The sequence below is a fragment of the Balaenoptera physalus genome (assembly GCF_965194825.1).
Source record: "Balaenoptera physalus genome assembly, chromosome: 2".
NCBI classification, from domain to species: Eukaryota; Metazoa; Chordata; class Mammalia; order Artiodactyla; family Balaenopteridae; genus Balaenoptera; species Balaenoptera physalus.
In genome coordinates this window covers 85,285,281-85,301,405 of record NC_138883.1, presented here as the reverse complement: position 1 = coordinate 85,301,405, position 16,125 = coordinate 85,285,281, and the positions used below count along the sequence as shown (strand labels likewise).

Here is a 16,125-nt window from a genome sequence, read left to right as displayed (position 1 = left end):
GCATACATCCCATGAAACAGTAGTTCTTCTAGGACTTTATCTTATATACATGTGTGCAAATACAAGCATACACACCAGTGATAAATGGTGGTACAGTGACAGAGTGGAATATTCTGCAGCTAGAAAAGAATTATAAACTTTATGGACTCAAACAAAATTACCTACAAGATATATTAAGAGCATAAAGTTCAAAAGAATTGTAGATTATGCTACATACTTCTATAAAGTTTAAACAAAGAAAAAGCCAAAGAAAAAAACCAGTATGTATGTATTTGCTTGACATAGACTATCTGTAAAGTCAAAAAAGGAACTGGTAGTATTGGCTTTATCAAGGGAAAACAGGGTGGCTGGAAGAATACATATTCTGACACTTTCTAAATTTTGTATCTTGTAAACATACAACCAATTAAAAAAAAAAACTAAATTAGTTAACTCATAAAAGTTACAAGAAAAACGTCACATATATCGTATGATTCCATTTACATGAAATGTCCAGAACAGGTAAATCTACAGAAAGTAGATCCATAGTTGACAGTGAAAAGGGAGAGGAATAACTGGGACAATTGCTAATTGGTATGGGGTTTCTTTTGGGGGTGACCGAAATGTTCAGGAACTAAAAACCACTTAAATGTATCCTTTAAAATGGTGAATTTTATGTTATGTGAATTCTATCTCAATAAAATGTTTTAAAGAAATCTCAGATTGTTACATTCAACTAAAGTGATGTGCTAAAATAAATTACCTAAATATTCTACAAGATGTAAAGCTATCAGCAATTAGCTTTTATACAAAAAAGGAAAATGTTACATCACTACTTCTGTTTAAAGTGGGTCAGTAATTTTGACTAATCAAATTGAGCCACTTATTGGTGCTCCTCATTGTAAGTCTAATTTTACTTTTCATCATAACTACTAACAAGCAGCAAAAGCATCTGATCTGAATTTCACATCTTCTTACAGGGCTGGTCACATGACCGCCCCCCCAAAAAAGGGGGGGCCTCCAAAACTTACAATATTCATTAGCCTGAGAATATTTTAAAAATCAAGGCTTCGGGCTTCCCTGGTGGCGCAGTGGTTGAGAGTCTGCCTGCCAATGCAGGGGACACGGGTTCGAGCCCTGGTCTGGGAAGATCCCACATGCTGCGGAGCAACTAGGCCCGTGAGCCACAGCTACTGAGCCTGCGCGTCTGGAGCTTGTGCTCCGTAACAAGAGAGGCCGCGATAGTAAGAGGCCCGCGCACCGCGATGAAGAGTGGCCCCCACTTGCCGCAATTGGAGAAGGCCCTCGCACAGAAACGAAGACCCAACACAGCCATAAATAAATAAATAAAACTAAATTAAATTAAATTTAAAAATTTTTTTAAAAAAATCAAGGCTTCAAAAAAGGTTGGCTATTTTTTTGTATTATGGCTAATGTGAAAATAGAAACTCACTTTCTGACACCACTGTACTAATACCCAGGAAAGATGAAAAAAGAATCTCTCCTCCGATTTGGAGTTTAAGAGATAGATAAAATTTAGAATGATTCTTTTCAAAAGCTTCCTCAGGCTTAAGGCAATTAGGTTTATTGGTTTCCTAAAACTACCAAGTTTAAGTAACACCTATCAGGGACCGATAAAATTTAAACAGACTGAGAAGTCACAAATAAAGTGACTTTATAAAAATAGTAAAGTTCAGAAAATTCACAAAAACCAATTCCTCTAAAATTGTGTATATATCAAATAACACAAACTCCTAATCCTGTATTTAGTCCATAAAGCTCAAAATTTTGTTACAAATCAATTATTTTTGTAAGCAATTATGCAAAAACACTCTCATGAAGTGCATTTAAATATGGCACGCAGCGAAGAAGTATCTGAAAAAATTTTTTAGCTATCCCAAACCTATGAAGACATTATAGGGTTCAGAATATCTTAAACATTATCTTCTATAATATTAAATTCTTGATTTTCAGATCATTTTTACAGGTAAAACTGGGGCAAAGAAGTTTTAACCAATCACTATCTTTTAAAAATTAATCTATGAAATATCAAAGATTCTACTGACAGAAATCCAGTTTAGTGTTAGAGACTTCACTGAAGTAAACTTTATACTTACGTTATATATACACATTTCAAAATTTTCCTTTCATCTAAACAGAAAAATTAAGTGCAGAAGAGTCAGACTGCCCTATCTGCACTCTGTACACAGGTAACTAATAAATGTAAAAATGTGTATTAAGAGGAAAAAAAAGAACTTTCAGACTTTTGATTTGTATAAGGTCTTTTTTTAATCCTCCAGTCAAGTTATTCCAGGAGTTGATCAAAATGTATAAAACCAAAAACCTAATTTACGAACAAAACAATCTCTATCTTGAGCCATACATTGCTACTGGTTTACAAACAAGTAATAAATTTTTATTCCACAACAATCTTTAAGCACAGATTTCACTTCACTATAAGCAATATGCCTATGCTTCTGGAATACTATATATATCGGATTTTCTAAAGAAAGGATAGTCAATTCAGCAAATTTAGCTGTTTCAGACACACAAATAGCACTCTAAAGTCTAAGATAACTTTAACCAATTGCAAAAATCAAATTACTTTAGGAAGAACTAGGCTACTCATGAAGCAGTAAATCTCCTTCCAGCAAGATTCTAAAAATACACTGTGTTTGGCTCTCTGAAAGCATTAAGGAAGACCACAGTTTTGGTACATAGATATAACTTAACCTTCAAAAAAAAAATCTCAGTTCAGCTTTTCAAGATCAAGCAGTTATCTAAATAAAATAACTATAAAAATGACCCGAGGAGGTAAGTTTAGTTGTGGATGGGAACTACTCTAACATTCTGAAAATGTCAACGCTTTGAAGGTAGAGGCACTCACACACCAACACACAAATGCCATTTCGCAGAGAATGTTTTCAGGTAACATGGCAAGTTCCATAAGTAAATTGCTACAATTTCGGAGTCCCTATTCTGAGTATCTTTTCACCAGTGACCTCTCTCGGAAATGTTTAACTACTAAAGCCATAACCCTCATACAACTTACCAAATACACTAGCTGGTTTACTAGGTAGTTACCTAATTCAATGATTGAGGTACTAGTCCCCCCCCCCAAAGTACGCCAATTTAAAATTCCAAATCAATACCATTACTTTAAAAACAAAAAATATTCAAATGATGGCGAACCTAAACCGAATGTTTCCAAAGTTGCTAAAAATAACCATAACTTTTCATACAACAAATGCATTACTGTATGGTAAGCACAAAGATGTAGTTTGTTCCTTAACATAATCATTCAGTACAACAGTGTGGTTACGTTTCTGAAACTCAAATTTGTAAGAGAATAGGTTCACTCGAATTTCAGTATTCACCAATATACAATGAGCCCAGAAATTTGAAAAATCTTTTTAAAACTATAATTTGCACACAAAAATAATCAGAAAATATGATAGCAAGTGATGCAAAGAGTAAAAGAGCCAACTATCCGTTCTTAATCGTCACTAAGTTAACTTTAATAACTAAATAAATGGTACTCGCGATCTGTTAATAAGCGCTTACTTTGGACCAGACTATACCCTGGGCATTTTATCATCACCACAACCCTAAGTTTGAAAGGTAAATTTCAAAATATTATCTGAAATGCTTTAGATTTTAAGGCACAAAGTTGCATTTACCTAAGATAGTAGGCCCCCCCTCCTCTTCTCTCCTCAAATCCCATTTGTTAATGCTGGCTTCATGAGCATTTTCTATTCCTAGGAATGATCCCTTAACTACAACTCGGTGTTAGAAAGCTCTCAGGTCCCTAATATTTGCATAAGTAGAATTTGAAGAACTAACGTTTATGGCAGAAACGGACAGCAATCAAATGGCCACCCTGCCTTGGATTAAGTATGGCAAGGTACCTGGGGCACTAAGTTTTCTCAAATCCTAAGCATGTGTTTTCTGGAAAGCGCATCCAACCCACTCAACTCACACAACAGCTGGAAACATAGCCCTACAGCAGCAAGAAGCACTAGCGCCCACTCCATACCCTTGGAAGTGAAAAGGCCGCCTGCCAGTCTCGGAGGACTGCAGTCGCCGTCGACTATCGGGGCCCACATCACCGCTTTCCAACTGCAAAGGCCAGCTAGCCAAGAACCACGTGAAAAAATGCCGCAAGGAAAGCTCTTCCGGGGAAGGGGAGTTCGACTGATCACGTGCCGCCGGCCGGAACCCGCGGATCGCTCGGCAGGATCCAGTCGCATTCTGTTACCGTGGAGACTACAGAACCAGCCGCCCGGCCCTCCCAGGCCAGCCCCCTTCCCAGCAGCCGTCACGCCACCTCCAGGCACTTTCCCTGCAGCCTAGCCGCGGCGTCGTGCCCAAAAAGAGGCAGAGCAGGCAGTATTTGCCAGGGACTCTGCCGCAGAAGCCCGGAGAGCTTCACAACACACACTGGCAGCGCGCGGGTGGGCTCGAGAGTTCTCTTGATCCACGTGTCTGCCCCGGCGACGCGAACCCTGGGAGAGTGGTCTCCCCTCAGAAGGAAGAGTACTTTCGTTACTCACGTTGTTCTGCCATTGGTAACCCTTCCTTTCAGACCTCCTACACTCTCCCTGCTTCCAACCTCGCCAGAGGAGGCATCTCCAGAGTTCCGAAGGCAAAGCAAAAATCTTCACATCATGACACTACCACTTCCTACTCTCAACCCAGTGTGAAATAATCCCTAACTTCTCCATACTCTTCGCACGCAGATTCGTCAACTTTGGTTACTGGTGCTCGGAGCGGTTTATTTCTGTCCCAGACCCACCTACCGCTAACGGCAGAGACCTACTTGACAAATAGAAGCGGGAAGGCACACAAACAGAGAACTAGCCAAAAGCTGCCCCACAGAGGGAAAAAGAAAATAACACCTGCTCTTCCCACCTGTTTTCCCCGCCCTCATTTCTGCACTTACGAACCACCGGTCCTTTGTTTACCAAGTTCCCACTCCTATACAGCTCACTTCTTCGCCCTCCTTCTTTATTAAACTCGCGGTCTTGCTTCAAACAACCTGCCAGGAAATTACATGCTGGGCGAGAGCTTTATACAGGTGTCAAAACGCTGCACACAGCTCCTTAGAAAAGCGAGGTCAGCAGTTTTGGAACCCCGAGACCTGAGCTCTAAAAGGCAAAGCGCACAAGCACGGCTCTCGACCTAAAGCTCCACGCCTGGCTGGAAGGCGTCACGCGGATCGTACCATGCGGTGCGGCACCCCACGCACGCGAGGGCAGGCCCGCGCCATGGGCGCTTCTCACCCCGCCCGCCTCGTGGCCTCTTGCTGGCGTCGATGTTCCCAGTTAGTTCGCGGCGCGACGCGGAAGTGAGGCCGGGGACGCGCGCGAGGTGACATGCGCAGCCTCGCTCAGAAGACCACAGGCGCGCGCCAAAGGCGGCTCCGCGCAAGGCCTGGCCTGGCCGGAGCGTGCGAAGATCGCTCAGCAGAACGCTTCTGACACCATAGAAAATACACAAGAGCTTCAAACTCTCGGAAAACTCCAATCGGGCCAGTACTAAAGAGACGTCCTCCACCCAGGCCCGAGAGTTACCGTGCGGGGCGTGGCCGGCCTCACCCGGAGTCCTTCACATCCCGCTGGGGGCGGGTTATTCTGTTCGGTTCGCACACCGTGTGTCCGCTCCAGCTGAAGAGCCTGCGCGCGCATCAAACGTCCACGTCATCGCGCACGCGCTCCTACCCGCTCGGAGGCCGTTGCGCAAGCGCAAAAGGAGGCGCGAGCAGCACCTCCCTCGCCCCTCCCCCAACACCAGGAGGCCAAACAGCCCCGGAGCTGCGACAAGACCCTTGGGACCCGCCCCTGGAGCTGAAGCCGCTGCCTTTCCGGGTACCAGCAACCGAGAAAAGCCTACTGAAGCTTCCAGAATCATGAGTGACGAGGCAGGAGGGAGGTACCCCAATTCCCTCAGCCTCGCACACGAAGCCTTCGTGAAAACTGTGAAACCTCCGCCCGCGGGCTTTCGCAACTGAGCCTGCCACCTTTGCCCTTGGGCTCCTCGCCGGCCCCGCCCCTGCTGAGCCCAGCCCCACCCACGTGGGATTCCGCAGCCCTCAAGGCTTCATTGGCCCGTCAAATGAATCCACGATCTTCCTCCCCAATGTGCTGTGGGCTTAGAGAGTGCCAGAACGTCGGGAAACCTTGAGGAAAAGACCCTGAGAGACGGGTGATGGAGTTTGCAACATCCAGAACCGAAGAACACTAGTAAAGTAGGGAGGAGTCCGAAAACATCAATGCCGAGTGGGAAGGGAAGAAGAGTTGCTACTAGCTTGCCTGATACAAAGATGAAAGATGTCCTGATAAAACAGTAAAACGTGGAAATGAGAATTTTGCACGATAGAGTGTTATCCGAGCGTTAATGCCCTGATCCTGCGTTTTCAATTTTTGTTTGTTCAAGATATTTAAGCTATGAAGTGCAAACAAAAAGTTATCTATGATGTGTCAGGCGGTTGTCAAACATCAAAAATTATCTTTCTTCTTACCCACCCCTTACCAGCCATTCTTTCTTCTCTGCGAACACGCCAGTAAAAAGGGAGAGTTGTTTAAAGTTGTAGAAAAGAGACAAAACAGAAATTGGTAGTAAGAGAGCAGAAATTGTGGTCCATGATTCCAAACTTTCCTTTCACTCTCTTAGAAGAATTGTCAAGTACTGAGAACCTACTACCTGCTAGGTGACTTGACATAAAACACTGTGAAGGACAATGTTCGTTGCAGCTCTATTTACAATAGCCAGGACATGGAAGCAACCTAAGTGTCCAGCAACAGATGAATGGATAAAGAAGATGTAGCACATATATACAATGGAATATTACTCAGCCATAAAACGAAACGAAACTGAGTTATTTGTAGTGAGGTGGATGGACCTAGAGACTGTCATACAGGGTGAAGTAAGTCAGAAAGAGAAAAACAAATACCATATGCTAGCACATATATATGGAATTAAAAAAAAAAAAGGTACTGAAGAACCTAGGGGCAGGACAGGAATAAAGACGCAGACGTAGAGAATGGACTTGAGGACAGGGGGAGGGGGAAGGGTAAGCTGGGACAAAGTGAGAGAGTGGCATGGACATATATACACTACCAAATGTAAAATAGATAGCTAGTGGGAAGCAGCCACATAGCACAGGGAGATCAGCTTGGTGCTTTGTGACCACCTAGAGGGGTGGGATAGGGAGGGTGGGAGGGAGGGAGATGCAAGAGGGAAGAGATATGGGGACATATGTATATGTATAACTGATTCACTTTGTTATAAAGCAGAAACTAACACACCATTGTAAAGCAATTATACTCCAATAAAGATGTTAAAAAACAAAACAAAACAAAACACTGCGAAGGAGAATGAGGAGGTTACAAGAAAGTAGCCAAAAAGAAGAGGCTTATCCAACAAGACTTATCTGAGCTGGACTCCAGGCATACTAGGAAGGGTCTTCTTTCTCTGCCTTCTGCTCTTCCTGAGAGGATATTCCACACCATGGGGAGAAACTGTGCTGGAATTAATATGGAATGGAAAATATGCAGGCTAAAGTTGACGGACTTCTGAACTTGCTCTGAAACCCCCATTCAGGCACTGTCAACCACAGCATTAACAGTGCAACAAACGAATAATATCCAAGATACTAGGCAAAAGTGAAAAGTAACAGTTTCTTTCACACCTTCCTCTTCTTCCCTGATCCCAAGCACCTCTTTCCTGGAAGCTGCCTTTTCAGAATCTCCCACCTCATCCAAGAATCCCTTCCTGTCAAAGGTCTAAGGTTTCCTCATATAAAATTTCCACTTTCTGAAGCAGAAATAAAATTTGTGTTGACTTGTTATTAATGAATCTGATCCTAAGGTGTAAATGAATGATGACTGGTTAACAACCATGGCTAGTCAGAGTTGCATCCCAAAAAGAACACGTTAACACAAATGATATCCCTAATTGGAGAACTGGGGGTGAGGGAGAATGGAGTTTTTCTTTTGCTACTCTCTCCCTACACCAGGCAAACATATTATGAAATGCCAGACACTTAAAAAAATTTTTTTTCAAAATTTAGCACTGGATCTCCTGGTGGGAGAGGTAAACTACCTGTATTTTTTCAAAGTGGGATCTACCTTACCTATAAAGATCTAGAGATGTACTATCAAGAACCTGAGAACTTATAAATGTTGTTTATATATATATAATCTAAAAATAATATTGCCACACCATTTCAGTGGCCTATTTTTGATTTAACATCATGCTAGTACCAAAGTAACCACTTTTTTTGTTTGCTTTTTCAAGCAACCTCTGTGTTTGCATTCAGGGTTTAATGCAGTGTTTCTCAGACTGGGATCCTTGGGTGTGCTCTTTGGATATATAAGAACTTCTTCCTTTATAATTTTTTTAAATATTTTTTTGATGTGGACCATTTCAAAAGTCTTTTACTGAATTTGTTACTATATTGCTTCTGTTTTATGTTTTGATTTTTTGGCCGCGAGGCATGTGGGATCTTAGCTCCCTGACCAGGGATCAAACCCGCACCCCCTGCATTGGAAGGCGAAGTCTTAACCACGGGACCGCCAGGGAAGTCCCTAGAACTTCTTCCTTTAAAAGGCATCCGTATATAACCCGTTTTCAAAATTCCAAACTAACTACAAGAATTGACGCTCTTGAGTTTCACAGGTAAACCTCAGTGGTCTAGTTGAAGAGCCCTAGGTGACTGCGTTACCACCCAGTCCTGGAATGTTCTAGGAGTTTCCATGTGACTTCGGGTACCTGTGGTTGAATTGTGTGGGCCAAGCTTCAGGTGCCAGGAGATCCTGCTCCTTTCAATTGGAATTCTCTCATTTCAGTTATCAAAGCTCACCTTGTTCATCCAGCCTGATAAAAAAATCTTTCCCTGGGACTTTCCCTGCTGGTCCAGTGGGTAAGACTCCGTGCTCCCAATGCAGGGGGCCCGGGTTCAATCCCGGGTGGGGGAACTAGATCCCGCATGAATGCCACAACTTAAGAGTCCGCATGCCGCAACTAAAAGTTCCCGTGTGCCGCAACTAAGACCCGGCGCAGCCAAAATAAATTTAAAAAAAAATTTTTTTTAATCTTTCCCAGGACTTCCCTGGTGGCACAGTGGTTAAGAATCTGCCTGCCAATGCAGGGGACATGGGTTCGAGCCCTGGTCCGGGAAGATCCCACAGGCCACGGAGCAACTAAGCCCATGCACCACAACTACTGAGCCTGCGCTCTAGAGCCCGTGAGCCACAACTACTGAGCCCGTGTGCCACAACTACTGAAGCCTGCGTGCCTAAAGCCTGTGCTCCACAACAAGAGAAGCCACCGCAACGAGAAGCCCGTGCACCACAACAAAGAGTAGACTCCGCTCGTCATAACTAGAGAAAGCCCATGCACAGCAACGAAGACCCAATGCAGCCAAAAACAAATTAATTAATTAATTTTTAAAAATCTTTCCCTTGGATTTCTTTGGTTGGACCTTCAAAGAGATTTTACTAAATATTAGGGGGGGTGGGGATAGAGAATGCATGGAATATGAACAATATGGCTAGAAAGAACACAGTTTTGAATCAAGATTGCTCTATAAACACATAAGCCCTATCCCTTTACATGCACATTTTTCCTATTCGACAAATATCTCAGTGCCTTGTATATGCTGAGGAAAGACAGGCACCTCATGCACTGTTCAGAGGTCTACACTAGAACCCCAAAGAGTTGGCACAACTTAACAGAATCCACCAGCAAGACAGACGATATTCCTTATCCAATCTATCCAGATCCCACCTTCCCAATTCCAATTTCTACTGAAGACATACCTTCCTCAAATGACTAAAAGAGAAAGTGATCCCACTCTTCAGATGAGACCATCACCACCCCTCATATAACTCCTGGGTTGTTGTCTTGTTTACAATATCTTAATTCAATACAATAAAGACCATTCTTAGAATAAGAGCTACATACAGACTAGGTTACAAAAGAGGCTTGTTTTTTGTAACAAAAAAAAACCTGTCACTAGCCAGGTTTCACTAAAAACTTGTGTGCTAGGCAGAGGGAAAAGAGGGAATCATAACAGCTTATATATAACTCCATCTTTGCCTACTATTTATTACTTTAACTAAAACCAACTCATGCAGAGGGACAAGGTATAACTGGCTCTGATATCTGAAACTTGGACTAAGGTATTAAAAGTGGCAAGAGTCCTGTCCTGAAGGAGCTATTAATCTATCCAATGAATAGCTTTAAAAGTTTCTTAATCAGTATAGTAATGTGATTAAAAGCATGTTTTAGAAAATATCTGTTAACAAAAGTAAGGATGGGAAAGAGAATAGAAATGTGATGGAATGTTATCAATGTTCATGGAGAAACACCATTCCCTCTTGCTGCCCCGTATCTTAAACCTGCACAATCATATTATTTTCCCTTTGACTAAGATCTTCCCAGATGCCTCAAACCTAACTTATTTACTCTTCATGCCTAAGCTTAAATGTCACTTCTTCAAGAAACTTTCCTTAACCCCCAATGACAGATGTCTCCCTGTTATATGCTCTCATAGTACCCTGTATTTCTTACAGCACCTACCACAACTGTAATTATTTTTAAAACTATGCATTAATGAATGTCTTGCCCACTAGACTGTTTGCTCTACTCTATTCTAGTGCCTAGCACAATGCGTGGAACAGAGCAGACACACAGTATCTGTTGAATTAATGAATATGAAACCATAGGTCCCAGTTTTCCAGGCAAGTCCGAATATCAAATATTGACTTAATGTCCAACAATTTGGGATTTGGAAAACAGGGTCATAATACATTTAACCATACTCACATTAATATTAGCAAACAAGCATCCTGCTGTGGCCAACATTTTCCAAAGGTGTGCAGTTGTAGGTAGAAAAAACTTGTACCATTGACTCTTACCTCAAATTATTTCTCCTTAGAGGAATGGATAAATATTATTGACAGGGCAGATGCTTCAAGAGATAAGAATATTTTTCTAGGAAACTCTACTTATTGACTGCGTTTTGCATGAGTGACTTTTGACAATATTACCTAGGAAATCAACAAAGGCAAGCAGATTCTTTGCACTGGGAGAAATTCTATGATCCCATAATTTACCATCTGCTAACAAAAGCAACAAGTTGTAACAGAGATTGCCATCTGCATATATGCCATATACAAAAAAAAAAATTAGTAAATATCTTCAATATGAAAGGATACTTTAGTAACAGTGAATTTGTTTTAGTAAGATCTAAAGGGGAAAATGTCAGAAATCAGTTAAAATGAAGTTCAGAAAGCTAGCTTCAGAAGGATTATAAAACAAGAAAGAATAGATCTAAAAGAAAAGTAAACAATAAACATTTTCAATGTAGTATTGAGCCTGTAGAAGAAACATCTTATCTAGGAAAGCATAAAAGGAAGAACAGGAAGAAGTTTATCTAACTAAGCCTAGAGCTGTGCAGGGATTTAGAACACTCATGAAAACATATAAAAACAGAAACTAGAACTACTGGCCAAAGAAGAGGACTGGGAGACAGCAAGTAAACTGCAAGGCTGGAATCAGGCAAAAATCAAGAAGCCTATGGCAGAAAAATACACTGAAAAACTGTCTGCAAATGCGTATGAAAGAAGGCATGCTTACACTTTACATGAAGGGCACCACTGCCTCATGGAAATGAGCTATGGTGATCAACGTAGTGGTTCCTAGACTACTGGGACATCATAAACCAGTAAAATTTCCCCCAAAAAGATTTAAATGACCATCACAAGGTGACCACATTTTTAACTTACAAAGTATACCACCTACTACTATTACCAGTCTTTCTTAAAATAATGGGGTTTTTTAAAATTATTTTTTGGGGGGCTGCTCCACACGGCTTGCGGGATATCTTAGTTCCGCAACCAGGGATCGAACCCAGGCCCCCTACAGTGGAAGCACGGAGACCTAACCACTGCACCGCCAGGGAATTCCCAAAATAATGAGTATTTTAAGACCAAAAATCAAGGAGAACATATCTCATAATGAATAATAGTCATTTATTTTTAATACATTTAGATAGATGAAAAATGTACTCCACTGTTCTTATTTCGTGATATACCACTGAAAATTTGCAGCAGGTGTTTAGAAATGACTGCTAGCCACATAGTAGGCTCCCTGGATAGCTAAGATCTGGTCTTCTGAGAAAAAATAACATACAAGAGGCCTGGGATGGAGTAATAAATCACTTTGCCAAGGAGTCAAGAGTCAGCCTCTCCTCATCAGTAACAGTAGAAGAGAAGAGGATGTTAGCCAGGAGATACCCCAATCCAGACTAAAGGACAGCCACATAATTAGCAAGCTACTCTGTGTGTGTGTGTTGGTGGGGGGCAAGGAGTGTCACTGAAAACAAGATGATAGCTTTAGCACTATGGCAAGATCCTAGACCCTCGATAGAACTATATGAGAACAATGTAGTAAAACCAAGAAACAAGGTCAGATTGGGTGAACCACCCACTGGATCAATGCATACTTAAGAAAAACTGTGGGACACATGGTGGCTCATGGTGGCAAAGGAAGAGGCAGGTCAAGCTGGGCTTCAGGCATATCAGACATAAAGGAAAAACAGGGGTGTAAAAAAACTTGTTTTATCTGAGAAGTAAACCTAAGAGGATTTTAAATGACTTAAAAATAAACACTGAAAAATGATTTTATAACCTTTACCTTTGCTAAAAATGTTAGCTATGATCTAACCACTGGAAGGCAGGGAATACCTGTTAAAGGAAAGGAAAAAGGTGTATTGAAATATAGAATATAAAGATTATTCAAGCAAGTTGAACATAGTGCATTATCCAAATTAGCTATATATAGATTATAAATTGTAGAGAGTACACAGAGCCGATATTTTTCATCCAAGGATTAATTCCACCCAACATTCTCTAAATAAGGATACAATCAGTTAAGAAAATATGTGTTAAGCACCAACTATGTGTAAGGCACTGAACCAGGGATAAAGGAATGAATAAAAATAAGTCCACTTGAGTTCTAGATGAAGAGACAGGATAATAACATTGCAAAACTATTGTTGGCAGTTTGGAAAAAGCCTTCTAGGAACATTATAGGAATGCTCACAGCCTAGGGAATCTAAAAGATTACAAAGAAGAGGGGACTTTTGAGCTGGGTCCTGAAGGAGAAATAAAATTAATGAGAGAGAAAAGAAGGACACTGCAGGCAGTAGCTATATAATCAGTAAACAGAGAACTACAATAAATTATCCACAATTTGGAGACAGGGCTACCTTTATAAAACAATGAAGTAAAGATCAATGCAATAGGTAAAATTAGTACCATGTAGAAGTAACCTACCCTACGAAACGGGATTGGACACTTGGGAGATACTTACCCAATCTGTAACTCCATGATGCTCATGATATATATACATTCACTCTTTCAAACATTTAGATCCCTACTCTATACTGTCAAACATTTATCAGAGGTGTACAAAAGAAAAACTAGAGAAGCACAGCGTAAAGAGGAACTGTCACTGAAGTATCAAGGAAGGCTTAATGTTAAAAAAGAATGTCTAGAAGTTGACAAAGCAAAGGTGGGAAAAGTTTTCTAATCAGAAAACAGCTGTGCAAAGGCACATGATATAAAAGAACAGAGTATTCATTAATTTCTTCAAACATTTGTTGTGCATTTACCACACACAGATCATGGAACACAAAAATAAGATACGATTCCTGCTCTCAAGAGCTTGCAATCAATTATCAGACAACCAATTATCACATAACCAATAATCAATGATGACAGCAAAAAATAAAGAACGCTATTTTTATGGCTTTCTGTCCAGGGTGCAATGGAAGCACAAACAAAGGGCAGCTAAATCAGACTGAGGAAGTCAGAGAAGAATTCCCAGGGAAAGTGAAGAATGAGTAGAAATTAGCAAGGTATGAAAGAGCAGGGGCAGAGTGGGTGCAGAAGAATAGCATTTCAGACAGAAAGCAGCCTATGTGAACAGAGAGAAACAAGAGAGGGAACACATTCAGGGAGCACAAGTACTGTAATATGGCTACTATTAAAAATGTCCGGGGTTTCCCTGGTGGCGCAGTGGTTAGGAATCCTCCTGCCAGTGCAGGGGACACGGGTTCGAGCCCTGGTCTGGGAGGATCCCACATGCCGCGGAGCAACTGGGCCCGTTGAGTCACAGCTACTGAGCCTGCGCGTCTGGGGCTTGTGTTCCGCAACAAGAGAGGCCGCCAACAGTGAGAGGCCAGCGCACCGCGATGAAGAGTGGCCCCCGCTTGCCGCAACTGGAGAAAGCCCTTGCACAGAAATGAAGACCCAACACAGCCAAATAAATAAATAAATAAATTTATTTTTTAAAAAAAATGTCCATGATCTGTGGAGAAGCATAATTATAGGACTAGAAAAGACAAAGGGAGCCATATTTTATAATACTTAGCAAGCAAGAGGTGGAAATTCATCTTATAAGAAGAGAAGCCATTCAAGGGATTATAAGAAGATACATGAGGGACTTCCCTGGCAGTCCAGTGGTTAAGACTCCGCGCTTCCAATGCAGGGGGCACGGGTTCAATCCCCGGTCGGGGAACTAAAATCCCACATGCCGCTCAGCTCGGCCAAAAAAAAAAAAGAAGAAGATATATAAAATACTCAAACTCACATGTTTTAAGAAAATTACTTCTGGCACTGGTTAAGACCATGTGGAAGGTGCAAGACTAGAAGCCAATCAGACTCCTCTCCATATCCACCTACATACTTGCTCACATCAGAAACCCAAGTAATTCTTGACACTTTCCGCTTCCTTACCTGCCCAAATGTCTAGCCAATCACCAAATTTTCCTGTTGTTTCAACATCCCTGACTTCCTGACCATGATATGATCTCAAAGCACCACATATTTGTCCTTACTAGAAATTATCACAGGTCTAATATTTATACTTACTTGTGTAATTCTTTCATTGCCTTATTTCTCCCCCTTATCCCACCACCCCCACAAACTAGCCTATAAATTAGGAATTGTTTCTTTTTTTAACCTGTACGTTGTACCCTCAGCTTCTATTATAGTACCTGGCACTTAGAAGCACTCAATTTAAAACATTTTAAACCCATACGTTTCATTCCACCTCCACTACTGCCACCCTAGTCCTAAATACCAACAGCTCTTACCTGAGCTACTACAATAGACTTTTTTTTTCTTTTTTTCAATAGACTCTATCTCTAGGTACTCATTCTAGCTCTTCTCTAGTCCATTTTCCACAGCAGCAAGTGACACTTTCTAAACATAAATCAGTTCATGCCAACTCTGCCATTTATAACCTTCCATTAGCTTCTCATTTCATTCAGAACAAAATCCAAACTCCTTAATATGGCCTACAGATCTCTGCATTCATGTCATTCTCCCCATAACATACCATACTCCAGACACAATGACCTTCTGTTTGTCAAATGCTCCAAACCCTTTCCTACCTCAGGGCCTTTGTACTACCTTTTCTTTTTGCCTGAAATGCTTCCAGTCCCCACAAATCTTTGCTTAGTTAACATCTATTCCTCCTTCAAGTCTGTGTAATTGCCACTACCTCAATGCTATCCCTACTCCCTACTCTAAATTCTCTCAAAATACCCTGTTCTGTTACTTCATGACACTTATCAAAATGTATAATTACTTATTTGTGATCATATAATGTCTACCTCCTCCACAAATAATAAAAGCTAACATTTACTGAGCATTTTACATATATTAACTCATTTAATCTGAATAACCAACGAAGCAGGAACTACTTATCAACCTCATTTCAAAGATGAAACTGAGGTATAGAGAGGCTAAAAAATTTGCTCTAGGTCATAAAGTAGTAAGGAGTCAAAATTTGAATCCAAAGTTCACACTTTTAATCACTATGCTACTGAGTAGGCTTTGAGAGAACAGAGTAACTATGTCTGTTTTGTATATCACTATATACTTAGGCCTGGTGCTAAATATAAAGCAGGCGTTCACATATTTGCAGAATGAATGGATTAATAAATAATTAAGAGACAAATGATTAGATTTAGAGGCATACGTGAGAGGGATAAGAATAAAGTGGGATAGAGGCAATGATGACAGCATCAATTTTGGACATGCTGGATTAAATGCAGCTCAGGAACATCTT

General features: G+C 41.1%; 1 protein-coding gene across 27 annotated transcripts in view; it reads right to left on the bottom strand.

Moving 5' to 3' along the window:
* MGA (MAX dimerization protein MGA) overlaps positions 1 to 16,125 on the bottom strand; it is a 159,373-nt gene that overhangs the window by 87,634 nt on the left and 55,614 nt on the right. For 6 of the 27 annotated variants that reach the window (XM_082449411.1, XM_082449413.1, XM_082449415.1 and 3 more), the window contains exon 1: positions 5,553 to 14,151. The exons of 2 other annotated variants lie outside the window; for them this stretch is intronic. The gene's annotated coding sequence lies outside the window, so the exon portion shown is untranslated. Of the gene's footprint in view, positions 1 to 4,015; positions 4,454 to 5,203; positions 5,532 to 5,552; positions 14,152 to 16,125 lie in introns of those variants that run through there. 19 more of the 27 variants (XM_082449406.1, XM_082449407.1, XM_082449426.1 and 16 more) reach the window with 12 other exon arrangements.